The sequence below is a fragment of the Carettochelys insculpta genome, chromosome 2 (assembly GCF_033958435.1).
Source record: "Carettochelys insculpta isolate YL-2023 chromosome 2, ASM3395843v1, whole genome shotgun sequence".
Lineage (NCBI taxonomy): Eukaryota > Metazoa > Chordata > Testudines > Carettochelyidae > Carettochelys > Carettochelys insculpta.
Genome location: NC_134138.1, coordinates 11,657,862 through 11,685,420, shown reverse-complemented (window position 1 = coordinate 11,685,420; position 27,559 = coordinate 11,657,862). Strand labels below are relative to the sequence as shown.

Genomic DNA, 27,559 nt, shown 5'->3' with positions numbered 1-27,559 from the left:
AATGGATCGTGTGGTGTGTCTGGGATGGAAGCTGGGGGCATGAAGGCAGGCGTAGCAGTCAGTGGGTTTATGGTATAGGGTGGTGGTTATGTGGCCGTTGCGTATTTGCACCGTCGTGTCCAGGAAGCGGATCTCCTGTGTAGACTGGTCCAGGCTGAGGCTGACGGTGCGGTGGAAGCTGTTAAAATCCTGGTGGAATTCCTCCAGAGTCTCCTTCCCATGGGTGAAGATGTCATCGATGTAGAGTAGGTAGAGAGGAGGTGTTAGTGGACGAGAGTTGAGGAAGCGCTGTTCACCCTCCCTGACTGAGTTAACCTCATTATCTCCAGCCTTGCTCTGGCCTGCCTATTTATACCTGCCTCTGCAAATTTCCACTACCTGCATCTGACAAAGTGGGTCTTTGCCCACGAAAGCTTATGCTCATACATTTCTGTTAGTCTATAAGGTGCCACAGGACCCCTCGTTGCTTTTGCAGATCCAGACTAACATGGATACTCCTCTGATACCAGACTTAAGTAGCATCATTCAGGAACAAATGCACAGATTTAGAGAGTACATGAAGAATTCATCCATTATCTCTTGCTCTTTCCTTTGCAAGGCACTACCACATCTTTGGCACCAGCCTGAGATGCCGGGGGGAGGGGGGGGTGCTTCCAGGACATACAGAAGGGCAACGGATGGACCTGCCAGGATAAGGGCAGAGCTTATTCCTGGTTGAGTTTTGAACAAGATGGCCAGTCCCTCTAGACCATTCGAAGGAGAGGCTGTGTTTCCTTTGAAGAGGAGAGTGGCTGAAGGCCTGTAAACCTGCGGATGGTGGGGAACTCATAGAAGCAAATGGTTTTCCAACTCAGGAAAAAAAAGATGGCCCAGTGGTTAAGGCTCAAGCCTGGGAAGACCTGGGTTCAAGTCCCTCCTCTGCCACAGGTGACCTTGAACAAACTGCAATTCTGTCAGTTTCTCCATCTGTAAAATGGAGCTAACAGCACTTACAGCCCTTCCACTGCTGGGAGGGTTGAGCGGTTCAGACACTGGAGTGACTGATGCTATATGAGCTCTTAAGACAGATACCTGTTTCCACAGTGCTGGCCACATGTACCAACAATACTCCCTGTTAGCTGAGGGCTTGTTAGCTACACAGGAGAAAGTTAAATGCCACCCAGCTTATTAGCAGAGCGCACACAGCTACGTTTTTAGTTTGAGTGGTGCACATTTACACTTGCTTCAGTGCACATAAAAATTTATTCTGCATATGGATGGAAAAGATTAAAGGGAACATTGCAACCAAGTCACCTGTATTCGTTAGAAACAACAGACCCCCAGGCTGGATACGGTCCTGTGGGCCTGTTTTAGTCAGCTATCTTGACCATATTTTCCCAACAGCTGTAGGCTTCACAACCCACTGATGGGCAGCTCTCCAATGGCCAGAGAGCAATATGCTTCACACTGCGAACAACTCCACGTCATGTCTGCATCTCCCTACATGCTGTAGTTACTGCAAGGTGTTAACCAATCATTTTTATCTAAATTTAGTGCACAGCCTGACTTGAAATGTTGCAAAGACTTGCTTCCAGGAATCCCCCTTTCCTCTAATCCCTCCTATAACTCATTGCACAAGGCGTAGCAGGAGAATCTTGCTATCAACTCCTCTGTTCTGCAGGGCAGGTGAAGGATTAAAAACAAACAACAGTTTAGTTGCTGTGCAATGCACCTGAAGCCCAGAAGTCGAAAAACCAGTTAATTCCCATCCAGTTTTTTAACTGAACAACAACTTCTGCCTGTAGAGGAAAGCAGAGAGTTTATTTACATGGCCCCAGGGCTTGTCTACATTTGGACATGTACTGCAGTAGCTATCCCAGAATAAGCCCCAAGGTAGACACGCTCATCCTGGAATAAGAAAATAGCCACATGGCAGCACCTGAGTATCTGTACTGGGAGAGGCATTCCAGTAAGTTACCAGATGTGCCCCAAGCCCGTAAGTCCACTGCATCCTTTAGCAGGTGTGCCCCTGCCCACACTAGCTACTGAAACACAGAGCTGATGGAAGCCACACAAGTCTGGCAGCCCTGACTTTAGTGTTGTGCAACTCAAGATTGCACAAACAGAACAGGGCCATCCTGGACGGTGCCGATGCAGACAACCAATCTAAGTGCTGTCCTTCAGCAACAGTTTGCCTAAATGAGCAAGGACACTGCACTGGGGCCGGACAGAACGTTGACTCCTAGCCCACAGCTTGCTACAAACCAGAGACAAAGGAAAACGAACAAATCCAAACTTGCCTATCTGCTCTGATGAACCCACACCATTCAGATGTTCTATGATATATTAACTACCTACTGGATACATGGAAGAGCTGTGACCCACTGTGCTAGATGCTGTACAGTGAGAAACAAACAAACAATCTCCATCCTAAAGAGCGTATCATTGAAACAGACAGGACAGGTAGAGGGTGGCAGGTGAGAGAAGTAACTTGCTGAATGTCACCCAGCAGGTCAATGCCAGGGCTGGTAATAGACCCCAGGTCTCCTGTTTCTCCCTCTAGTGCCCTATACTCTAGCCCATCCTGCCTTTCCTAAGAGCAGAGCAGCCAATGTTTTAAACCCTTTATTTTCTTGAAGCTCAATAAGGAACGTGCGACTCTAAAGGAACTTGTTTTTAACTTGCTCTGAGTCCTCCGTAGTTATGAGCAATGTTCCTTCAATTTTTTCCCCAGAGAATTCTCGACATTTTCATCCTGTGGGGGGAACAAATTTTATGATGTGCACTGAGGCATGTGTGGATGTGCACCCCTCGTAGCCACAAGCTACCAGCAGGGGGCACTCCGTTAAACAGCTGGGCAGCACCTGAATTTCTCCTGGGTGGCTGCCCAAGCACTCAGCTTACAGGGAACACTGACTGTGAGGCTCACGCCAGCCACACAGCACTCGCCTGATTGTTTAACGGTGCACACGACGTGATGAGTGACTCTGCTACAAAGGAAGGTGCTTTGGCATTAAGGAGCACAGAGGAGTGTTATGCCTCCTAACTCCGGAACGGGACAGATTCTCCTTCCCTCCTGACTGCCCACTGCTGGACCTCATCTGCACCCCAAAGTCCCTTGCACCACCTTCCATCACCATACGGATCAGCAAATTACTTCTCGCGCCCTCGTGGCACCTGCACAGAAGCAGAGAGCAAAGCAGCAGGCTTGGAACATGGCACGCAGCATGCGCTAGAGGAGCTCAGCTAGAAAGCAAACTAAGGACAAGGCACCAGAGTGCTGCGCTGCTGAACAGGCCTCATCCATCCACACTGCTAAACTCGAACACTCACAACTGCACAGCGTCGTCACGGGGAAGGAGACTCTTGGGAGGAAGGGGCAGGAGAAATTTCAACCCTCAAAGGGTGCTTAAAAAATAAGCCCATGATTCAGCAAGGAATTTAACCATGTACCTAACTCCTGTGTGACTGCTGGCCAGGCTCACGTTGAAATACCTGACTAAGCTTCTGCAGATTCTAAGCTCAGACAGGACCACTGCAATCACCTAGTCTGGCCTCCTGAGATCACCTAGCACAGGCCAGAGCATTACACCCTCGCACCCTTCACCAGACTCATTGCGTCTGTTTGGAACTGGAGACATGGGTGCTCCCTGTAAAGATAATCTGCACAGACACCCAACCACAACCACCCTCCGCGTATAACATAAGAACATAAGAACAGCCATACTGGGTCAAACCATAGGCCCATCAAGCGCAGCATCCTCTCTGACAGTGGCCAATGCCAGGTGCCCCAGAGGGAATGAACAGAACAAGTAATCATCAAGCGATCAATTCCCTATCACCCATTTCCAGCCTCTTGCAAACAGAGGCTGGGGACACTGTCCATGCCCACCCTGGCGAACAGCTATTGATGGACCCATCCTACATGAATTTATCTAGTTCTTTTTCAAAGTCTGCTATAGTCTTGGCCTTTGCGACATTCTCCAGCAAGGAGTTCCACAGGTTAACTGTGCGTTGTGTGAAAAAAATATTTCCTATTGTTTGTTTTAAACCTGCTGCCTATTGATTTCATTTGGTGACCCCTAGTCCTTGTACTGGGAGAAGGAGTAAATAATTCCTTATTTATTTTCTCCACACCAGTCATGATTTTATATACCTTTATCATATTCCCCCCTTAATTATTGTTTTTCCCCAAGCTAAGAAGTCCCAGTCTTATTAATCCCTCTTCCTATGGGGTGTTAGGCTTCTCCCTAGGCTTCAGCTTCCAAGCCACAGCTTTACTGAGCACCGTGCAATGTGCCTTGTGACCCTGTCTATTGGCCCAAGCCTGGAGGCTTGCTGCAACCCTGTTGACCCTAACTGGGTCGTCCCCGTGATCACCATTTTTGCATTACTCATTACTTCTCATCAGAGGGACTTACCAATGCCCCCCAAAGCAAAGGTGATCATTCACACTCAGAGACAGATTAACAGCATTTGCTGAGGGCCAGCAAAAGACAAGGATTGAACCGAGGAGAGTGTCACGGTTCCCAGGCAACAATAAACGACAGCCTCACAATGAACTGTATACTCCAGCCCCTGGTCCTTCTACAATATCACTTCCTAAACCTCAGGCATGCCTCTGCCCAAAGCCACTCTGAGCAGCCTCACCCGCTAAGCCCATGGCCAGCCTTGTGGACAGCCAGACTTCTGCATGTCTAGCAGTAATCCAATCACAGTCACCGCTTGTCTGTCCACATCCTTTATTGTACTCCTGCCTAGATTGCGGGGAACAGCCCAAAACCAAACAAATGCTCAACCTACCAGGCAACTGGATCGGATTATCTGTCTCCTCTAGGGGGAGAGGTAGCCCTGCATCTCTTGGCATGAAAGCAGGGCTCTGTCAGTCTGCACACAGCTTCCCTGTTACCAAAGGAGGCAGAGAATGTTCCCCTCCCCAGATGTTGAGAGCATGTCTCTAAACAAACAAAAACCAATAAAAACAAAACAAAAAAAAACCCCAACATGAAGCATGAAATCTATACAAGAGAGCCAACACAAGAAGCTCTCATGACCCTGACAAATTTAGTTTTATGAAGATTGGATGCCTACTACCAACCTTCAGAACTGGCACCTGATATTATGGGAGAGGCTTAATAAAAAAGAACCCTTTGCACAGCCAGGGCAAGGTGTTAAAAAGTGTGGCATTTTTTAATTGGTTTTCAAGATCCCCTTCTCAGAAAGGCTCAGATCAGCCAATCGCCAGGTGGGAACACAACAGAAATGCTCTAATTCTCACAGGACAGGTTGGAAAGCTAAGGTCAAACTACTTGATTTCTCCGGATGCAGGGAAAAAAGATTACCCTGAGGAGAGTCAAAATCTCTGGCAAGCAGCCCCCTTTCCCTGCATTGCTGCAAATCTGGACACTTGAGAGAATTCGCTCAACACGTATTTACTTTTCGCACCCATAGCAGACATCACATCAGCCTCTCCCACGTGGCGCTTAACTACTCCAGCTTGAAAGAATTAGCTCTGTACACCAGCGTGAGGAGCCAGCAAGCTCTCAATATTCCACTCTTTTAATGCGGAGACAACCCTGTGCACAAGATAAGAAGCCACTGCAGACAACTCACTTGCACAGGAGGCGGTGACTCCTTCGGCATGCACACAGGGTGGGGGGAGAAGGAGGTGCCCCTGGTTTTGCTCAGAGCGAGATCTGGGTTTGACTTTCTGCAATAGTCTTTCACCAGCAGCTCGGCGCACTCAGAGGCTGTGCCAAAGTCAGAGGTTCGCCTGGCTTGGATTCCTGATAAATCTGACGGAGGCAGGGGTGGGGGGAGAGACAGGACAAAAAGACACGCACAAAAAGCAGCTCCGGCAAAGCAACCACACACACACACAGAGCGGTAAAAACCCCAGCTGTGGTCACCCTTCCGCCTGCAGCATCAGCTGCTTCCAGACCCACCTTCCGTCTCCAGACGGCAGCAGCGTTTCGATGCATTAGCAAGGCAGCAGACTCAGGGACTGGGGAAGAAGAGGCTGAGTCAACGTGCGCCCTGCTGCTACACGCTGCGATCCCAAATGCCAGCTCGGAACAGGAGGGGGGGTGGAGGGAAGAGCGGCCAACTCCGGCCAGCTCCACAGGGAATCGTAATAGAATCATTTGAGCTGGCAGCCCTGCAAATCGCAGAGCTCCAGGCCTGCCCTGGCCCAGCGCCCAAAGCCTGAAGCACTGTGGAAAGAGGTCTGCCCAGGAAGCAGGAAAGCTAGCAAGTGTGGCTGGGATTTCAGTGTGGGTCCCAGCCCTGCAGGAAGCTGAGCCAGATCAAAAAAAAGCTCATTACACACCAGGCTTTAGTTTCAGCAGGAAGGCCAATGTGTCGCTCAGGGGTTTCCCATTATCACCACCCCACCTCAACTATTCCCCACTGGCTTATTACAGGTAATGTTTTGTAATATCACTACATTTCCTCTTCTCCTTGTCAAACGCTCAGAGGTGAGGTAGCTTAGGAATGGAGCCATCCCCCCAGGTTACAGCAGGCTGGTTTGGTGACTGAGGCATAGGACTGGCCCTCAAAGAGCTGAGCTCAGGTCCTTGCCCTGCTGTGGACTCCCTGGCATGGTCCTGGCTGCAGCACACAAAGGTTAAGCTTCTCCATTTCTAAACTGGGATAATGCTGCTTGCCAAAATCAGGGGGCTGGTGTGAAGGCTCATCCCTGAATTAAAGTCTGTAACATGCGCCAAGCTCAGCAGAAGAAAGGTGCCCCAGAAGCACATCAGTGTTAGCAGTGCTTGGAAAATTTTCCCTCTGGCTGCAAGGTTGGGACCATTTACAAGAGAAGGGAGAGAGGACCAGCAGAGTGCGGTTGAGTGGATTCAGCATCAGATTAGAAACCTGAAGTTCCTGCCACCGTGGCTGCCTCAGTTTCTGTTTATAAAATGGGGATAACACAGGGTGAGGCGTCTGTACAACACTCAACATGAAAAATACCTAGGGGGCTGGAGTCATAAACCTTTCTGGAAGACAATGTGACTATTGGCCTGCCATGGTCTGCAGATGGGTGGGAACCTAATGGCCATGATGGGTGCTCTCTTGTCCCGAGTGGGACTGGCAGGGGAACAAGAGATTATGAGCAGACGCTCCACAGGGCCTGTCTCCTCATGCTGGGAGAAGCGGGTAGCTCCAACATAGGATAAGAGACATCAGCACTTCCTGTGGGCCCTACTCTTGAGCCTGCCTGACCTACATCTCTGTCTTCGTACAGTCATTTCAATGCTTCAGTGTCTTTCTGGGTTACTACCCTGACTGCAGTGCTGGGATTATTACGGGACAGATCAAGGTTGGCCACTGCAGGGGAGAGCAAAGAGGAACCATCGCCATGAGGAGGTTGGAGGGAATGTTTCCATTTTAAGAATTTCTTCCTGCTTATAAACCTGAATCAGGTACCTGCTGTCCCTAGCACTGGGTGCCTGGTGCTGCCAAGGGCTGATCCATGAACAAAGAACCAACAAGGACAGCCACCTGTGGAGGTGGCAGAAGAGGAGAGACATTGGCTGTACAATAAAACACAGATAGGTAGCAAAATAAACGATTCCACTGCAAGAATGAACAAGTAGCTGCTTTACCAGTCATCTCCGCCAGAACCAGAGAAGGGGCGGGGGGGATCTCCTGTAACAAGGGAATATTTTAACAAGGAGCTCACATGACACCGTACGCCTTCTGGGACCACATCCCTGTCTACCACCTATTGTAACGTCCCCCAGACATCAAGTCCATCCGTGCCCATATCATGCGTTCCTGTCAATCTTTCTCCCTGTGTTGTTAGGCAGCACCAGTGTTCCCTGTAAGCTGAGCGTTGGGTGGCTGCCCAGGAGAGATGCAGGTGCTGCCCAGCTGACTGGCAGACCACCCACAGCCACCCACCTTAGACAGCAGATTTTTCTATTGGAGGTGCACACCTGCATGTGCCTTGGTGCACACAAAATTTATTCCAACCTGAGATGAAAAAAATTAAGAGGAAACATCGTTCAAGACCAGCTACCATTTTATCAGGGTGGCATCGCATTGCTTCTGGGGACACAAGACGAATACAGCTGTAAAGATACACGAGACATGCAAATGCTTAGAGCTTTACCACAGCTGCTGCTGGCCCTCCCCCACACCACACACACACCCCTTGACTCAGATTAAACAAAAATAATTACAGCACTGACAGTAACGTACTGGAATTCAGGGCGTTATTTCAACCCTTTGATGCCAGTGTCTCTCCACACAACACGATTAACTTCATACATGATTGTCTCCAGTCCAAGCAAACTTTTCCAGCCCATCTGTTCGACACCCTGATGTCAGCTAGCCCCAATGACTTCTCTCAGCCTTCTTTTATCCCAAGGCATCGCAGGCCTTCACACTGAACCAAGCCTAAATTTTCACAGCATCTGTTGTCTTCAGTGTAAAACTCAGTCCCGAACAGCAAAAGTACCCTCGGCCAGGCCTGCTGCAGCCACACACCTTGTCCTGCAGCGGAAGGTTCACTGGTGTCACATACAACAATCCTCAGCCTAGGTCTCCACGCTCTGGAGTGCGATGAGACAAAGCCTGAAGTGATCGTGCACCAGAAAGCATCATTTACAGCAGTGACAGAAGGAGCAGACAGCACCTGAAGCAACCCTTCTCAATGCATCGCACACTCCCGAGTGGCGTTACAGTAGGGTCTCAACGTTCGTGATGGTTCCGTGTTGGGAACCCTCGCAAATATTGAATTTCGCCAATATGGCAGCCCCCCGTCCTGGTTGCTGGAGCTCCTGCCCAAGATCCTGAGGGAAGCAGCAGCTGCTGGTGCTCCATGCCCCAGAGAAGCAGCTGCTCTGGTCGCTTGTGAATAATTAAATTTGCAAATATTGAGACTCTACTGTATTTTGTAACCAGTCGCATTGCAGGATCTGTACAGACTTCCCAGGATCTAACACACAAATTGCAATTTCATTACCAAGTTGAATGGACTCAAAATAATCCCATTCTGTTTGCAGGACTTGTAGTCTAGTCTGAACAGACACACAAGAGGCCAGCAAGCAGACTTCTGTTACCTCTGTTGCTACTCAGACCACTTTCCGGAGTGACGTGTAAGGGTCAGGCTACATTAGGGGCAACATCCAACTAAGTTACACAACTTAAGCGAACTGAATAGCGTAGCTGGCCTCACCATAACTTAGATCAACTTAGCACGGTGACCCCGCTAGAGGGGCGGGGCCAATGGGAAAGACTTCCCTTGTGCTCTGCGGACTCATGAGGAGTAAGGGTCGACAGGAGCACAAGCAGCGGACAATTTAGCACGTCCTGCTAGACCAGCTAAATCGATCCCTGGGAGGTCAATCGCCAGAGAGTGTCAACCTCTGGGCAAGTGTAGACAAGCCCTTAAGGGGACCTCTTCCCTATGCAGATTGACTCAGGGTCAATCTTTCAGGGTTCAATTTCTCACACCTGGTAGGGAAATGTAAAATCGAACTGTTCAGGGTTGACTGTCAACCCCTGTACTCCTCGATATCGCAAGGGTAAGGGAGGTTGATGGGAAAAAGTTTCTCATCAACCTCCCTCTGTGAGGATGGCCAAGTAAGTTGGTTGTAGATAAGTCAATTCTAGTTACACAATTGCTATAGCTAGAACTGTGTACCTACATATCGTTTTGCATGCCTACTGTAGACCTGGCCTTAGCAACAATTAGGCAGCTCGTAAAGTGCTCCATCCAACTCAAAATGCTGTACCAATGCCAAGTTTCATTACTCAGCTCTCCTTATGTAGTGGTACCTGAACTCCGGCACATTTATCAGCTTTGTTTCCGACATCAGGCCAGAGGGTGGTCTCCACAGACAATCAAGGCTCTGCCATGCTAGGTGCTGTACAAACATGCTAAGAGATTGCCCTGACACACAATTTACAAGCTAAGGGCATATCTATGCTGATTCTGCAGCTGTGATTTCCAATTCAGGCAGATGTACATGTGCAAGTTTTGAATGAACTAGTGCACTAAAAACAGCTGCATGGTAGCAGCGGCCGAAGTGACATGATGGCTACCTGTCCCAAATACACATCTAAGGCAGAGACGGAGAACAGAAAGAGAAGTTACTCACCTGTGTAGTAACGATGGTTCTTCGAGATGTGTCCCCATGGGTGCGCCACAGTAGCCCATGTCCCCCAGAAATGCCCTCATTGCTCTAAGCTTACAGCTAGAGCGCGAAAGGACAGGGAAATGAGGCTCAAAATGCCCCATAAGGAGGGCTCTTCAGGCTTGCACAAGAGGAAGGCGGCCTCTCTGACTTCCTCTGTGCAGAAGAAGAAAAAGCCTTCACCAACTCAATCCCTGCCAGTTACTTCTATGAGCGGGACGAGGTGTTCTTATCGGTGCCGGGGGGCTCGGCACCGTAGTTGGTGCCGTGCTCAGTGCCACTGCCCTCGGTGCCGCTCGGGTAGTCTCCTCCGGCACCGCTGGGCTCCGTGCCGGGTGCTCTCGCTCCGGTGCCGTAAGGCTCGGTAACGACCTTTCCAGTGCCTGCAGAGCCCTCGGTGCCACCTCCTTAACAACCGGAGGCCACTGCACGGGCACATACACTGCGGCCTTCCCACCATGAGAGGGCAGCGGGCCCGGGCCCTGTGTTCCGCTCGTCCTGCTCATAGAAGTAACTGGCAGGGATCGAGCTGGTGAAAGCTTTTTCTTCTTCTGCACAGAGGAGGTCAGAGAGGCCGCCTTCCTCTTGTGCAAGCCTGAAGAGCCCTCCTTATGGGGCTTTTCCGATGTCCCAGGCTGGAGGGCCCGGTCGAACAGGAACATTTTGAGCCTCATTTCCCTGTCCTTTCGTGCTCTAGCTGTAAGCTTAGAGCAATGAGGGCATTTCTGGGGGACATGGGCTACTGTGGAGCACCCACGGGGACCACTCGAAGAAGAACCTATCTCCTAGACCATATGAACCTGCTGATCAGCCTGCAATATACAAAAGGACTAACGTAAAGTACAGCTTTCTGTCCTCAACCAGCCACGTGAGAGATCCAACCTGGAATACTTCACCACCATAAGGAAAGGATAAACTGGCAAACAACAACAAAATAAACATCAAGACCAGGTCTCCAGTAGGGGATAAATATCAATTTTAGATACGCAAATCCAGCTAGGAGAATGGCGTAGCTGGAGTTGACATATCTAAAAATCGATTTTTGCCACCATCCACGCAGTGGAAAGTCAATGGGAGAAACTCCCTCATCGACTTCCGTTTCTCCTCGCGACTGCCAGGAGTATGGGGGTCGATGGCGGCCCCACAACAATTCAATTTAGCACGTCCCTTCCAGGTGCAGTAAATTGAACTCGGGAAGATCGACTGCGGCAGGGCTGATTTCCCCTGTAGTAAAAATGTACGCAAGGAAGCTGAGGACTTAGTTTGAAAGGAAGAATTTAAAGAGTCATTTCTTTATTGAGTGGGTAAATCTGGCCTTGCCTGCTGCCAAAGCTGCCTCTATGATGCATACTTCGTAACAGTGAATCAAAACAGAGAAAGCTAGCGTTTAAGCTGAATATGCCTGGCAGAGGTCCTGTAACACTGTGGAATAGTTTCCCAGAATTGTATGGAACATGCAGAACTGGACAGGACAACGATACACTGAGTACCTGCGTATGGTCTCACAAACGGCACTGCATCGCATACCTGAGCAAAGCAAGCCGTCCAGTAGCACCTTAAAGACTAACAGTTTTATTTATTAGGTAATGAGCTTTCGTGGGAAAGACCCATTTCTTCAGTTTCCACAGCACAACAGAAGGAGTGGGTCTATCCCACCGAAGCTCATTACCCAATAAATAAAGTTGTCTGTCTTTAAGCTGCTCCAGGATGGCTTGCTTTGTTTTGCAAAGACACAGACTAACATGGCTACCCCGTAAGACTACACACCTGAGTGTGAGCACAGTTAAAACTTGAGTATTTTAAACATGTGGCGCTATGTGGAAATAGTTATCGACTTACTTCCAGCTCGGACAGGACAATAGAGTGGGGACCACACTGCATAGGTTCTCAGACTAAGCCCGAGCAAGCTGCATTTAAAACGTACAAGCACTGCATTAGCCAGCGCAGAAGTAAAGGATTCTTAGACACAACATAGTTGAGAATTGCCCGATCTCATACTACAAACCACAGTTCAACACCCACTTGCATGAGAGAGTCTGGCACTCTCTGCTGAGGAACCGCCTAGAACAGGGATCAGCGCCCCCCTGCAAGCATGCACCTCTCGGCACACAGTGGGGGCTCCGTTCCCCCCCCACCTCCCCCATGCAGCATGGAAGGGGGCAGGACCAAGGGCCTGAAGCACAAAGCCCCCGCCCGAGCATGGGACCCCACCGGAGTCCCTGCCCCACCGCAGCACAGGGCTGGCGCCGGAGCGTGTGGTGCGGGCCCCGGCCAGACTTTAAAAAGAGTCACTGGCACTTTGACCCGAAATAAAGGCCAAAAGGTCAAATTTCAGCATTCCGCTTCCGAACGGTTGCTGACCCCTGGTCTCAAGCAGCGGTTCCCAGCCTGGGGTCCACGGACTCTGAGGGTCCTCAAGGGTATTTCAGGGAGTCCATGAAAAAAACAAATAAAAATGCTCACAGAAAATAACTTTTAAATAAATTGCAAAGTTACAATCAATTATTTTTAAATTAAATCCTTCCCATCATGTTATTAATTGCTATCTGAACATCTATGTTTTGGGGGGGGTTCCTTTTTCCTTTATGAGTGTACATAGAATTGGCTTTGAGGGGGGTCTGCAAACAGCTTGGGGGGTGATTGGTGGTCCGCACTAGTGAAAAGGTTGGGAACGACTGGTCTCGAGTGCCTCTCCAAATCTGTTTTTTTCTTATCTACAGAAGGATCCTATTTATACAGCTGCCTGACTTGCAAACAGGCTTTCAACTGCTTAAGTTGTCCTAACTTACACTGCTCAAGGGTGTGGAAAAAGCCCAAGTTACAGCAACCTGCAGATGTCCACACAAGCACTACGTTGTTGGTAAATGCTCATGGAGGTGGAGTTGTCATGCTGATGGGAGCAGTGTTCCCTGTAAGCTGAATGGCTGGGGGGCGAGATACAGGTGCTGACAGCTGAGAAGCAGAGCGCCCACAGCAGGCAGCCTGTGTCTCTATTGGTGGTGCACCTGTGCTCATGCCTTGGTGCACATAAAATTTATTCCACTCGTGGATGGAAAAAATTAGAGGAAACACTGGATGGGAGAGCTGCATCCAAGCAGTGAGTGGAAGCAGCATAGACTCATCCTAGGCTCTCTTCAGCAGCATATCCAGCCCTGCTAGACATGGGGCCAATATCATGCAGAAAGCCACCAAAAAAGAAAACTCAAGCCCAGCTCACCTGAAGGATAGGCCATAGAGACAAGAGACTGTGAAAGGACAATAATGGTGGGGGGAGGGGCAGACGAATCAGCAAAGACGTATCCCTCCTGACACACAGCAGAAATCCCAGTCAGGGACTCGCATGTTGACAGATGGGAATACTAGAACCCGGGAACCCAGAACGAGGTCCTGTCTTGCATAGCAGTGAAACACCGGCCTTAAGTCTTATCTATAGCCTGAGAAATAGAAAGGGTCTCTGCTGAGCGCATGAAAGAGAGCGTGTTGTGGGAAGGGGAAGAGGCTTGGAGACCGTTTTATTCACGCTGCCAGCCAATTAGCATAACCCAGCTATCGGCACAACGGAACAGGAACAGCTTTGGCTCCTTCCCACCCTGCTGGCAACAGGCAGGTTTTCTGGTCTCTTTCTGGGCTGTGAACCAGAAGCCGAAAGTAGGTTACTGGCTCAGCAGCTGCCACTGCAAACGCGTGTTTTAAACACAATCAGCGTATCGGCATGCTGGGACTCAGCAGCCCCAGTGCGTGAAGCCAGCTGCAGAGACTGGCTTTCGACAGTACTGTGTACGTTACTGGGAAATGCTTCAATGCTCCTGAAGAGGATTTTTTTTTAAAGCTTCTCACCCATGAATCGACAGGATAATCTCTATTAACAAAAGAGTGGGCATCCTGGTTCAGACCAACAGTCCATCGAGCCCAGTATCCTGTGGCCATCTAGCCCAGTGACCAACACAAGAAGCTTCTGAAGGAATGAACAGACCTACGCAATTACTGAACGATCCATCCTCTCCTCCAGTCCCAGCTTCTGGCACCCAGAAGATCAGGGGAACCTGTAACAATGGGTTATATCACTGACCATCGTGGCTGAAAGCTCTTAACGGACCACTCCTCCATGTACTCACTCAACTTTTCTTTGACCCAGTTAAACTTTTGGTCTTCCCAACATCTCCCAGCAACAAATTCCACAGCTTGGTGGAGCATCTGAAAAAAGTACCTCCTTAGGCTTAAAATGGCCGCCTCTTAATTTCACTGGGTGGCCCCTGGTTCGTATGTGAAGAGGAAAACAACACTTATATAATCAGTTTCTCCACACCATTCAAGATTTTGTAGGCTTCTTTTGTAATCTTTTCCAAGCCCTACCACCCATCTTTTTGACTCTCCCCTCATATGGAAGCTGTTCCCTTCCTCTAATCATTGTAACAAAGGATTGCTAAATGTAGCTGTTAGTTTTGTTATCTGTTGCTAGTTACTTTTCACATTCCTTTTCTGACCTGCCATACTATGCTTTGCAGTTGACATGCTAGAGTTTACATTCCCTTCCATTTTCATCAGGAGAATTTGATTTCCAATTTTTAAAAGTTATCCTCTGGCTTTAACACTCTTTTACTCTGTCATTTAGTAGTGATAATAGTAGCAGTTGTAGAGATTTGCCTTTAGTTTAAGCCTCTGTTATGGAGTTTTAAAACTGTTAGGCAGTTTATTGCAGTCCTGATTGTGCCTTACAAATTTTGCATAACTAGCCGTCTCATTTTTGCATAGTTCCCTTTCTGAAGGAATATGCTACTTTGGTGGGTGTCGTTAGCATTCTCCTCAAAACAAAGATCAAATTTAATTGCATTACAGTCACCACTACTGAACAGTTAAACAGCAGGGTGGAGCCTGAAGCAGCCCAGGGGATGTAGTTTCCCCACACGGCAGCTCCCAGCACAGAGCCCACGGGCCAGTTGCTGACTGTGGGTTGGTTTGATACAACCTGCAAGGCTCAGGGCTTCTCAGCAACACAGAAAGGTGCCAAGGCTGAGTGCTCTCATATGCACTGGAGCATCAGCGTCAGCTCCCTACTGCCCTGATCCTCACAGAGTGGATCTGGCCCACAGGCTAGGGGTTCCCAACGCCTGCTTTAACCTCTTCAGACCAGAAAAGAACCAGGGGTACATTTACACTTAATGGAAGATCTACTCGGTCAGTGTCAATCTTCCCGGGTTTGATTTCACGCCCCCTAGTGGGGGCATGCAAAATCGCACGATCAGCGCTCAACAGGCAACCCTTGCACATCTCATTATCGCTAGGAGTAAGAGCTCAGCCAGATAAGTCAATCCTAGATAAGTCGCTTCCACCCATGCATTTGTCGTTGCTGGAATTGGGTATCTAGGATTGACTTTCAGGTCTAGCGTAGACCTGCACTAGGAGAGCAAGGAATGGACTGCTGGCTGGAGCAACTCAAAACCCATCTAATTACTGCGGAGAAAAGGACCTACTCCTTCTGTGTTGGCAGCAGTGGTGTTGGGAGATGGCTTCCAACTTCAGCTAGTGCAAGACTGCTTTAGAGGCATGTGTTCAGACAAATATGGCCCAAGCTGCAGGTTTTGCAATAAGGTTTTACATCACCTACACGAAAAGAAAGGCCGCCATTAGACTAACTTTAAAGACAACTTTTCATAAAAAAACCTGCTTCCATTACAGATATTCCTCATTCCAGCTGTGTGCTCTCTGCTAATCAGCTGGCGACACCTCAATCTCTCCAGCAGCTGCTCAAACACACAGCATAGAGAATAGTAACAAAGAGGAAGCCGTGCTAGTCTATACACTATCAAAACAAAAAGCAGTCAAGTAGCACTTTAAAGACTAGCAAAATGGTTTATTAGGTGAGCTTTCGTGGGACAGACGGGTCTGTCCCACGAAAGCTCACCTAATAAACCATTTTGCTAGTCTTTAAAGTGCTACTTGACTGCTTTTTGTTTTTACACAGCATAGAGGGAACCCTGGTATGAATCTAAATCGTCAACAGCTAAGCTTTGCAAAAACAAGCAGTCCTGTAGCACCTTACAAACCCAACACCTTTCTTTATTAGGTAATGAGCTTCCATGGGTAAGACCTGCTTCCTCGGATTTTCAGATGGGCCTGAAGACATAGCCCAGTGACATGTCCCTTACCAGCACCACACTGCAGAGGGACTGCGCTCTCACTTCCTCTCATCATTTCAGAAACCCCGTACTGACCTTACATGACTTGCTTTGGAAAGCAAAGCCAAGAGCCGCCTATAGTAAACTGATCTCTACTCTTAATCTTTTCTACTTGAAGTCTCCAACCCATGAAAATCACTTCCAAGAGAAATCACTGCTGAGGCGAATGTCTCCTTCCCTCCCCGCCATCATTCCTCTCTTGTTCCCAAGCCAGGCAGCAGGAACACTGGCCAAGCCTGAAGAGAACGCCCTCAGAAAATACTGGCTCAGGCTGGGCTGCACAGGAGCCAGAACTGCTACACCCAGGCAGTTTTACACTTCAAGATCTCTGGGCAGTTCCAGACCATGCTCCTGGACTGAGCGTCAAAAGGAGAGTTGGTGGGAGGGGACAGGACACAACCCTGCAGGATCAGTCCAGAGCTGCAGGAATGGTCAGAGATGCTTGCAGAACAGGCATTGGTAGCAAGCATGGAACTTGCATGGGAGGGAGACTCCATCCTCTCTGCAGCAGTAGCAAAACCCAGCACCGAGTCCTCACCCCTTCAGCAGCAATTCCAGCTCTTGCTGTCACTTGCAGCATGACTGTCGTACACCAGAACTGGTAGAATACACAGATGGGGGGTGATGATCATTCTGGAGGACTGAAAGGGAGCTTAGCACCAGATCAGTTTGAGGCCCTCAATAAAGCGGGCTCCCCAAATCCCTTCCCGGGCCCCTTTCTCCAAGAGCCGAAATCTATCACCCCCCTCAGCCTTTATTAAAAGTTATGTGAGAAATGCACACTAGGAAGTGGGCTTGTCCCCCATCCCAACCGCAGAGTGCAGGTCTTGGTCAGTGTTCCCCGTAAGCTGAACGCTTGGTCAGCCACCCAGGAGAGCATCAGATGCCGCCCAGCACATTGACAGAGGACCGCCCCCCCCCCCACCAGCAGCATATGTCCCTATTGGTGGTGCACCCCTGTACATGCCTAAGTGCACATAAGATTATTCCACATGGATGGGAAAAAAATAGAAGGAACATGGCTCGGGGCATCGTTTCCATGTTCATCATTCAGTGTTCTACCGTGCTCTGCAGGCCCAGATCTGGCATACCGTACCCACGCCAAGGACTTCAACTGGATTTCTGGTGAGCAAAGAAAGGCCAGCTCAGACACCTCTGCTCATCATGCAATGAGTGCCACCACGGGCTGTACCGGCACTAGCGTGAACAGTCTGAGAAGCATGCCTGCAAAGCCAGGCTCTGAACTAGATGGGCTCAAGGGATGGTGGTTAGCAAGAAGGTTCAGGTGTCTCAACAATCACAGCTAACAGGACTCTGCATCTTCCATATGCCAGCAAGAAGCCTAGTAATCATACGTTTCTATTACCCATGCACATTTCTGAGGGCACGTCTATAATTCCAGGAAGATCAACTCGGTCAGGATCGATCTTCTGGAATTCAATTTGTGTGCCTGGTAAAGATGAACAAAATTAATCTGTATGGGATCAGCAGTCGGCCCCCATACTCCTCGCTACCACAAGGAGTAAGGGCAGTCGACAGGAGAAATGCTCCCATCAACCCTTCTTACCGAGGGCAGTCAGGTAAATCAATTTCTGCTATGTCAAGTCTAGCTATGCAACTGCTGTAGCTAGAACTGTGTATCAGAAATCGACTTATTTTCCTAGTACAGACCAAGTGTAACACACCTGTTGCAGAAAGTCCTCTGGGTGCTTGAACAGAAATAACAAAGCAACTGCATTTTGATTGTCAGGTGTGGAAAAGAACCTTGGGACAATTTAGTAAGAGATAATTGCTAGATTACCCTGCTTTAGCCCTCTAATATGGATTAAGCTAAGCTTTCGTCATGAGTTACATCAAACTAATGCTAAAATGAAGCACAAGTAAAGGTAAAACAGACGTGGAAGTGTGTAGGATGCCTTTAGTCATTCTCTCACAGAGGAGAAGTTAGCTGTGTATCACATCAGACTACCGCAACCACTGTTGCAGGTTAGGAATACAACTGTTGCATAAAACTATGGTAGTGTAGAAGAGTGGACTCAAGAGAAACTGAAACATTTATATTTATGCAACATCCTTCATCTAGAGATCCCAAAGAATTTTACAGACAAACTGGACCTCTGCCCACAAAGGACATGCAGTCCTTTCTGGGGTGGCACAGGCGCTCTCGAACAATGCAGAGGAACACCACTGAACAACAAAAGGCAGGAAAGGAAGAATACAATATCCAACAGAAACTGCATACCTTGGTCAATCCAACCCCACCAAATACACGTTACCAACTTTACAAACTGCACGGATTGTATTTACAGGCAGCGTGGCTTGTTACCAGCACTCAGAAGCAAATCAAAGTTAGTGAACTAGTTTTCATGCTGAAATGGTTTGAAAACAAACAAAAAAAACCCAACTAAGTTTCAGAACATAAGCAGAGGAAGGGACTTGGAAATTTAAAAAACTACTTGGGAGAAGCGTGTGACATTTAACCCAGTAATTACCCCAAAGGCGGCAGATGCGTCTTCTGCATCTCTTTTCACCCACTTAAACGTTTGTAAATCAGTGACAAAAAGTTTCTTGGGAATTTTTAAACAATACAAAAACCAAAATGAAGGGGTCTTTCCAACGACAAACGGTTTTAAAAATCAGAATCAGGATCATGATGTGCAATTACTGACAGTCAGAAAGGTGGTTCTCAAAAAAAATCCCACATATGGAAATGCATTTCCCATGGGCACAAGCAGTTCTTTGAAAAGAGCTCTGGCTCCCCACAGAAAGCCTAGAAACATTCACAGTTTTGCACAGATCTGCTCTGACTTTTCTTCCTTAAGGATATTTGCATAAACACAGTGTCTTTGGTGAAATGCAAATATTTTACATAAATGGCAGCGTTTTACATATTAAATTCCCCTAAGCATGGAAGAGAGAGGAGGAGATGGCAGTGCTCTTTACATTTCAGACCTTGCAAATCTCAAAATCAAGGTCTAAAACTACAATTTCTCCAAAATTCAATGTTCTGAAAACTCACGAGGCAGGAAGGGCAGGACTTTAGGTTGCTGCACAGATTTTTTTTTTTTTTTTAAAAACTGCATCCCCTTTGGACTACAGAATAACCTCCATCTAGCCTGCGCCACTGTGGAGCCGGTCCAAAGAATTCTTGGAGCTGCACAGAATCCACTGGAATTCCTGGTAGCTGAGACACCACAGAATCAAGCATTTTGGTGCACCAGAGTAATCTGACATTTGCTCCTCTCCAATGGATTGCACACTGCATGCCCTCACTGCCTTACTGCTGGGGGCTCACTGGACTGGCAGAGAAATATTTAACGTTAGTTTGTGCAGTGGCAACCTGGATCTTGCCCTATGGCTGCCCCAGAAAACAGGATCGTCCCTTTTTCTTGGTGCTATGCTGGAATTGGCTAATATGTTAAACTCTTTTGGCTGCAGTCTCTTCCCTCAGGGACATGCTGCTCCGTCCGGGTTTCCACGTACGCCTCTTGAGAGCATTAAATAACCTATGTGTCTGACCAGAAGAAACTGTTTTCCCAGCTAGGCATGCCACATCCTGTGCTCGAGGGACAGGGCATACTGACTGGATGTACACATGTGCACTCCTCCCATAGTGCAGTGCTGGCTGGAACAGTCCTGTCGAAGATGGAGGTTCCTTTCCCCTCAGGCTGAAAAGGCTGATCCATTACGCGGTGGGAGACGCCAAGCTGCAGCTCCGGAGCCACATGCAGCTCTTCAAGGAGCCACTTGTGGCTCCGAGTGCTGCCACCGCTGACTTCTCTTGCAGCTGCGGAGGCGGCCGCCGCTTAAGTGGAATTTATTCATTTATTTCAAAAGAAATTACATAGAAGTGGCAGCAGCTCACAGTTGAGGTGGCAGGGCAGGGAGCCCAAAACTGACAGCCAGCCAGGCAGGCAGCAGCCACCCGTGGGCAGAAATCAGGAGAGCTGTCGGGGGGGTGGGGGGGCGGCTGAGCCAGCCCCTGTTGGAGCTGCTCAGCCTCGCAGCCCACTGAGAAGGTGGCGGCGGGAGGCCGCAGCAGAACTATCTGCTGAAGTGAGTTAATCCTGCTGGTGGTGAGGGGAGGTTGGAGCTCAGAGGGGCTAAGCCCGGGGCGGGGGGGGGGGAGTGGGGTTTGTGGTATGTGGGGGTAAAGCCTGGGAGACTGGGGGGCAGATTTGGGGGCTGAGGCAAGTAAATGGGGTAACAACTTGCTAACTGGTACAAATCACTGCGTGCACACCTGCACTGTTCTTAAAATAGGGGTGATAAAAAGTAAGGTTTGACATTATTTATTAAGGACTGTCTCCTATTCCCATGCGGTGTGGATCTTGAAGGATGGATTTTGTAACTGAATTTGGACAAAACGGCCCTTCTCGTGATTTCGATTGCAGATCCCTGTCCTAGTGTGATCTAACTTGTCCATCATTCGTAGTTGGGTGCGTACGCTCGGTAGGGCTGTTGCCTGCCCGGTGTGTGGTTAAGCACCTAGAACATTAGTAGGATTAGAAATTAGGTTTCATTTCAATCATTCCATTTTGCATCACAGTTTGGGGGGCAGCCAAATCTGAGCTCCGGGCTGACCCTGAACAAGCCAATACTGTTACCGCCCCAGCACTGAAGCGTCTCCAAACAAAGCGTTTCTAAGAGCTCTCACGAGGCCCCAGCCTATCTTGGGAAGGGTGTTTCTGCCCGTGGAGGGAATCCAGCTGTGAGCTTTTGAACCAAGCCCAGGATGGAAAGACACCAACTGGGCAAGCATGCATCAGTTCCATTCCTCGCTACGCTCCACGGCTTCTCCCATACATACTGCTTAGCCAGCCCTTCACTTCTGCTGAGCGCAGGGTTGGCCATGTCCCAAACACAGGCTGGGTTCACTGTTTGGAAAGACAGTTCAAGGGGGCAGGCTGCCTCCTCTGGGGAGGACTGTTCTCCCAGCAGCAGTGAGCTTCTGTGAGACAACCTATGCGTACGCAACAAGAATACAGTTTACCCTGACCTGCATTAAGTCATGCTGGCCCAGCCCCCTCCTCCTCTGTGTGAATTAAAGACACAATTGAAATCTGTACATGTTTTTTTCCTTAACAGATGGACAAAGGATATCCCAACACAGAAATCTGGTTCTGAAGGAGCATGAGGAGTCCTAGCAGTACTGAAATACACCCGCTTTGGAGATGGGGTCCAGCCGAGCTCCCAGGAGAAAGAATTAACCTCCTCTGGTCCCGGAGAGCTCACAATGGCAAACGTTTCCTCTTGTACACAGTGGGGCGGGGGGAATCTGATCTCCAGGTTGAAGAGAAGAGCTCTGCGACCACAGCTCACCTGTGACTTCATTCCTCAGGGAACAAACCCCCCAGCACTTCCCTCATGACCAGTCACAGCACTCACTGCACAAGATCCTCGTACGCAGATACATCACAGAACAAGAGCCTTTGGCAGGGGGATGTATTCCCCCCCTCCCTCCACCAACGCACGCTGCAGCAGCCCTGCCCAGACTCCTGGGGACTTCAGGTCCACTCCAATCAAGTTCAATGCAAATGTGACTGAGCCAATTAAGTGATATCATGCAGCAATCTTCAGGCTCCTGGCGGCCCTTTGGGCAGATTTGTCTGGGAGAGAGGACAGCTTTTCCAAGCTTTAATGCTTACAGAATGCCAAGTTATTTATAACCAGAGCTGTGCTGTAACTTCTCCCTGGATCTGCACCCTGCTTCGTACCTCAAACGACAGGCAGCCAGATCGGTTTGTCTGACACAAGGCACAACTGTCAATAGCAGAGGAACTGCCAGTTCTCTGTGCTATCCATTTGCTGTACCTTCTGGCACCGTGCCCCGGGAGTGACATCCTGAGAGGCCACCACAACAACGTCACTAAGGTTATGGCACTGCCGTAGGCGTATAGGGTCATTTACAGGCATAAGGCCACCTTACACCACAAAGACCTTAAAAGCAAGTAACTTCTGCTCCCACCGAGTGGGCCAGGACACAAGGCACCAGAGCTGGACTCAGACTAGAGGGAGATATTATGAAACAAGCAAGCGTTATTACCAGCTACCGGAGGGCGATACACCACACACCAACGCATACTGCCTCCCCAGCCTGGCTGCCATTTGCCTGGGAAGTGCCTCAGCCGACACTGATCAAGTTTCATTTATTGACTGGCTTTTCTTTGGTGCTCATCGCCACGGTATCTAAGCCCCTCAAAAATCAACAAACCCCATTTTACACACAGGAGGCTGCAGCACAGACATCGAGAGTCTTGACCAAGGCCACACAGGGAACCTGTGGCAGAGCCAGAGATTAAACAAAGGTCTCAAACCCAGGGCACTCACTTAACACAATACCATCCTTCTCCTCTTCCTCAGCTTTCAAGTTCACATACCTGCCCTGCCCAAGACGGAAACACCAGCTGCACAACAGAACCACTGCCGGCCTCTTCCTTGTAGGCTCCACCGAAGCGTGAATGCCAACGCACACTGTGAGCTAGTCTCAAAGCCGGGCAGATACCTGCTTTCAAGCTCTGCCACTCACCACCACCCTTTTCCTTTAGCATTTCCAGCCCCTTTCCTACCTGTCTTAGTTACACCCCATCTGTACCCTGATAAGCCAGCTCCTCCCCAACCCTCCACATCCATCTCCTTCTTACCCCCTAAGGCAGTGGGGTGGGAATGGAGCCAGGAAAGGACCAGTGTAGCCTAGGCAGGTACTCATGCCCCTGCTCGGTGGCTCTGTCAGAGGAGCAGAGCCTCTGAGCACGGTGCTCCTGCAGTTACAAGGGAAAGCAGGTGGCTGGGCATGAATAATCAGGGAAGAGCTACACAGCACATCCCTACAGGGGTCACTGCTTGCAAATGGAGCAGAAGCAGTGTGGGACTAGCACTGCCCAGCCATGCCCAACCACCCTCTTGCTGCTACGGGCTCCCACAGCTCTCCCTTCCCCTTGCCACACTTAGCCTTGCAGGACAGATGAGATCAGGCATCCGATTCCAAGGCCATTTGCTCTCAAGCAAACAAATGTGGCTCCTTCAGTAGCAGGTCAGGGAGACTCAGGTTTGAGTTGGGTTTTGTGTAACAAACTCTGGGAGCAATAAAACAGCTTTAAACAAAGGGCAATGAGGAGAGGAGAGAGCCAGCACTCAGGGGCAGCAGGCTCACTACACAGAGAAGTACCGAGATGACCCAGACCTGCCAAATGCGGGAAGCAGAGCGAGAGCCGCAGCTTCAGCAGAGGTTACGGAACATGCCCAGGTCATATGATTATGCTCAGTACAAGGCACAACACCAGGGAAGCAGGTGACCAGCATGAAAGCCTGCACCTCCTGGTGCAACCCCTCTGGAAAGAGTTCCCCTGCCCCTGTTGCCAGCCTGTTTTTAAAAAAGCATTTATTTTTGTCTTACTGTAGTGCCTAGAAACCCTGGTTGCATAGAAGGACCCTGTGTGCTCGGAGCTGTACAAACCCAGAACAAAGAAGACCATCCCTGTCCCAAAGGGCACGCAATCTGAGTGTAAGATTGCAGATAACCAAATGATCCAGGTGGCCAGGGGAGCACCTGTGGGAATTACAGTTGTCCCTTAGGGAATATCACCCACAGAGGCTGCCTTTTCAGAAATCCCCACCCGCAAACAGATGGGGCACCACCGCTTGGTGCAGCTGTTTCTGGAGTGATGGGACATTTTCACATTGCACCCTCAGTTCTGAGCAGGCTGCCCGCCCTGCAACTCCTATGTTCCTAAAACACCAAAGCCTGCATTGTGCAACATGCTTGCCAAGTGTTTGATAGTGTCAGGGTGCTTCTCTCATCTGGAGAAAAGTCACGTAAGATGGAACACGGGCTTGTAAAACTTCCTCCCCCACCCCCCCGTGCCAAAAAAAGGGAGTTCATGACCTAGCATGAGAGGACACTAAAGTCTGTCGAAAGTGAACTAGGAGGGGGTTAGACTAAAACAGCATCACAGAACAAATGCTCAGAGAGTCACTTTGGTACACTGGGGAGGTGTGGGAAGAGAAGGCATTAGTGGTATGGCTGAGCTAAGGAACCATAGGGAGTCGCAATGGAAAGGGCAAGACATTTGCTACCAAAATGAATCCTCAAGGAGCTGATTGAGGATGTAAATGAGCCATTCACTAGCATCTATGAAAAGTCATGGAAGATGGGAGAGATTCCAGACAACTGGAAAAGGGCAAATATAGTGCCTATCTATAAAAAGGGAGATAAGGACCTCTCAGGAAACTAGACACCAGTCAGCTTAACTTCTGTGCCAGGAAAAATAATGGAACAAATAACTCAGAAACACATCTGCAAACATCTGGAAGAGAATAAGACGACAAGTAACAGGCATCATGGACTGGTAAAAAAGAAAATCATACCAAACTGACTTGATAGCTTTCTTCAGTAGCATACAACCCCATGGGTAAGGGCGAAGTACTAGATATGGTATACCTAGACTTTAGTAAAGCATTTGATAGAGTATTGCTTGTCCTTCTTATCGATGAAGTAGGGAAATACAATCTAGATGGGGCTACTGTAAGGTGGGTGAAAAATGCTTCGATGATTGTTCCCACAGAGTAATTATCAATCATTCACAGTCATGCTAGATGAGCGTAACAAGTGGGGTTCCTCAGGAATCAGTTTTAGGACCAGTTCTCTTCAATGTCTTCATCAACGATTTAGATAATGGCATAGAGAAGGCGCTTAAGTTTGCAGACGATACCAAACTGAGAAGGATTGCAAATACTTTGAAGGATAGGATTGTAATTCCAAATGATCTGGACAAACTGGAGAATGGTCTGAGGTAAATAGGATGACATTCAATAAAGACAAACCCTTAGAACTCCACTTAGGAGCAAAGTTGCTCACATACAAAATGGGACGTAATTATCTAGGCAGGAGCACTGCAGGAAGGGATTAAGGATCACAGCAGATCACAAGCTATATGAGTCAACAGCGTGACACTCTTGCAAGCATTCTGGGATGCATTAACAGGAATGTCTTAAGCAAGATACAAGAAGTCACTCTACTGCTCCACTCTGCGCTGACTCCTCAGTTGGAGTCCTGTGTCCAGTTCTGGAAACCACATTTCAGGAGAGACGTGGAGGAACTGTAGATGGTCCAGAGAAGGGCAACAAAAATTATTAAAGGTCTAGAAAACATTACCTAGGAGGAAAGGCTGAAAGAATTGGGTTTGTTCAGTTTGGAGAAGAGAGGGGACAAGACAGGAGCTGTCAAATACCTTAAAGGGTGTTACAAGGAGGAAGGAGAAAAGTTATTCTCCTTAACCTCTGAGGATAAGACAAGAAGCAATGGATTTAAATTGCAGCAAGGGAAGATTAGGTTGGACATTAAGAAAAAACTTGCCAACTGTCAGAGGCTTAAGCACTGGAATAAAATGCCAAGAGTGGTTGTGGAATCTCCATTGCTGGAGAAATTTGAAAGCAAGTTAGACAACCGCCATCAGGGATCGTCTAGATCAGGCGTGTCCAACCTGCAGCCCTGGACAGCTAGTAACGCGGCCCCACAAGATCGTAAACTTTTAACATTATTATGTGATTTACATACATTAACTATATTATATATTTTGTACGCGGCCCAAGACTATCTTCACTCAATGCGGCCCAGGCAAGCCAAAAGGTTGGACACCCATGGTCTAGATGGTGCATGGGCCTGCTGTGAGTGCAGGGGAACACATGGGAGAGAAAGGGCAGATGGCACACAGCCCCAGCTTTCCCTGGAGCAGGGTGATCCCAGCCTCCCTGGCTGTGGGATGGCTGGGAGCATGGTCCCAGTCTCAGTGGGATGAAGCCCATACAAGCCCAGGAGACTGGAAGAGACACGCTGTAGGTCTTGAGGTGGAGTGCGGGATGGGACAGGCTAGCAGTATGGGAAGGCAGTGCCTTCCCCTCTGCCTCTCATGCCTGCCACCCAGCACAGGTGGTACTGCATCAGGGAAGTGACTAGCACAAAGGTGAGAGGTAGTGCAAGATACAGAGACTCCTTGCACTGCCCCTTGGCACACTCTTGTGCCCTCCTGTTGCTTGTTTTCCTGCTACCCTGCTGCCCTTCTGCCTCCTTTGCATGGCACTAGCATTTCCCGTGAGGACTGGACACCGCATTTGCATGCAAAAACCACTGCCCTCATCTAACAGGAAATACGAAACACTCAATTGCATGCATGTGCCCATCCCCTTAAGAGCATTAGGGTTGTAAATCCAAGCGCACACAAGTTAGGAAATGCCAGAATTAAGACTGCCTGGCTTCATCCTCTCTCGACTTTCATAGCAAAGGAGACAAGTATCACAGAGGGAGCCGCGTTAGTCTGTATCTTCATGCATCTGACAAAGTGGGTCTTTTGCCCATGAAAGCTTACGCTCCAAAATATCTGTTAGTCTACAACAAAGGAGAGAATTCTGGAGTTTGGCCTATACCTGGGCTAGAATAGCTGAAAATCTCAATTGCAAACAAAGTCCTGCTCGGTCATAGGCTGGTGCATGCTCGCCGTGGATGGAATCTTCAGGGAATTCAGCTGATAAGCTCCAGCAAGTCTCTACGTGAAGTTTCTCAAAGGCTTATGGCACTTTGCCAGATTCGTTCGGATTTTCACAGGGATGACAAAAGGGCCATAATGGGAAACAAGGATTTTTCTGTGCCCCCACCCGCAACCCCATGCACAACAAATTTCAAGTCCCTGAATCAAACTGTGGGGACTCTAGAGCATCAAAAACCAGTTCTGGCAAACTCTTTTTTAAAACATTGAAAACATCTCTTCCTTAGCCTCACCCGCTGAAAGCCGGGAAACTGTTTTTGGCTGTGGGGAGAGGGGGAGAGAGAGGGAAAAAAAAAAAAAAAAAAGTCAGTGTAAGGGAGACACCTGGCCTGAAAAGTCTCAGCCCAAACCATTAAAGTGTGGCCAAGTTATAAGCAACTGAAAGCAGAATGAACGAACAACAACAGTTCGAGCTGGGCCTACATTATATACTAACAGAGAGGTAGCCATGTTAGTCTGTATTCAGTCAAAAACACAACAAAACAAAACGTTATATACTATAAAGCTTGAATATGCTAGTGTGCTGGAAAGGGTTAACTATTTTCAGTAAGCCGAGCTTCCAGTTCACATCTGCACACGTCAGTAACTCCTTTTAAAATAGCTTAAAAACCCACTTTTTTGAATACACACTTACATATGTGCAGAGCAAGGCTTGTGAACCCAGGCAAGACTTTCTCAGACCCTAGCCAAGCATCTGAAGAGCTCTGGAAAGGAGCCC

The 27,559-nt window shown here is 48.8% G+C and overlaps 1 protein-coding gene across 2 annotated transcripts in view; it reads right to left on the bottom strand.

The window, feature by feature from the left end:
* PTP4A3 (protein tyrosine phosphatase 4A3) overlaps positions 1-27,559 on the bottom strand; it is a 157,431-nt gene that overhangs the window by 72,918 nt on the left and 56,954 nt on the right. The window contains exon 1 of one of the 2 annotated variants that reach the window (XM_074986594.1): positions 5,925-6,070. The exons of the other annotated variant lie outside the window; for it this stretch is intronic. The gene's annotated coding sequence lies outside the window, so the exon portion shown is untranslated. Of the gene's footprint in view, positions 1-5,924; positions 6,071-27,559 lie in introns of those variants that run through there. 2 annotated transcript variants of the gene reach the window in all.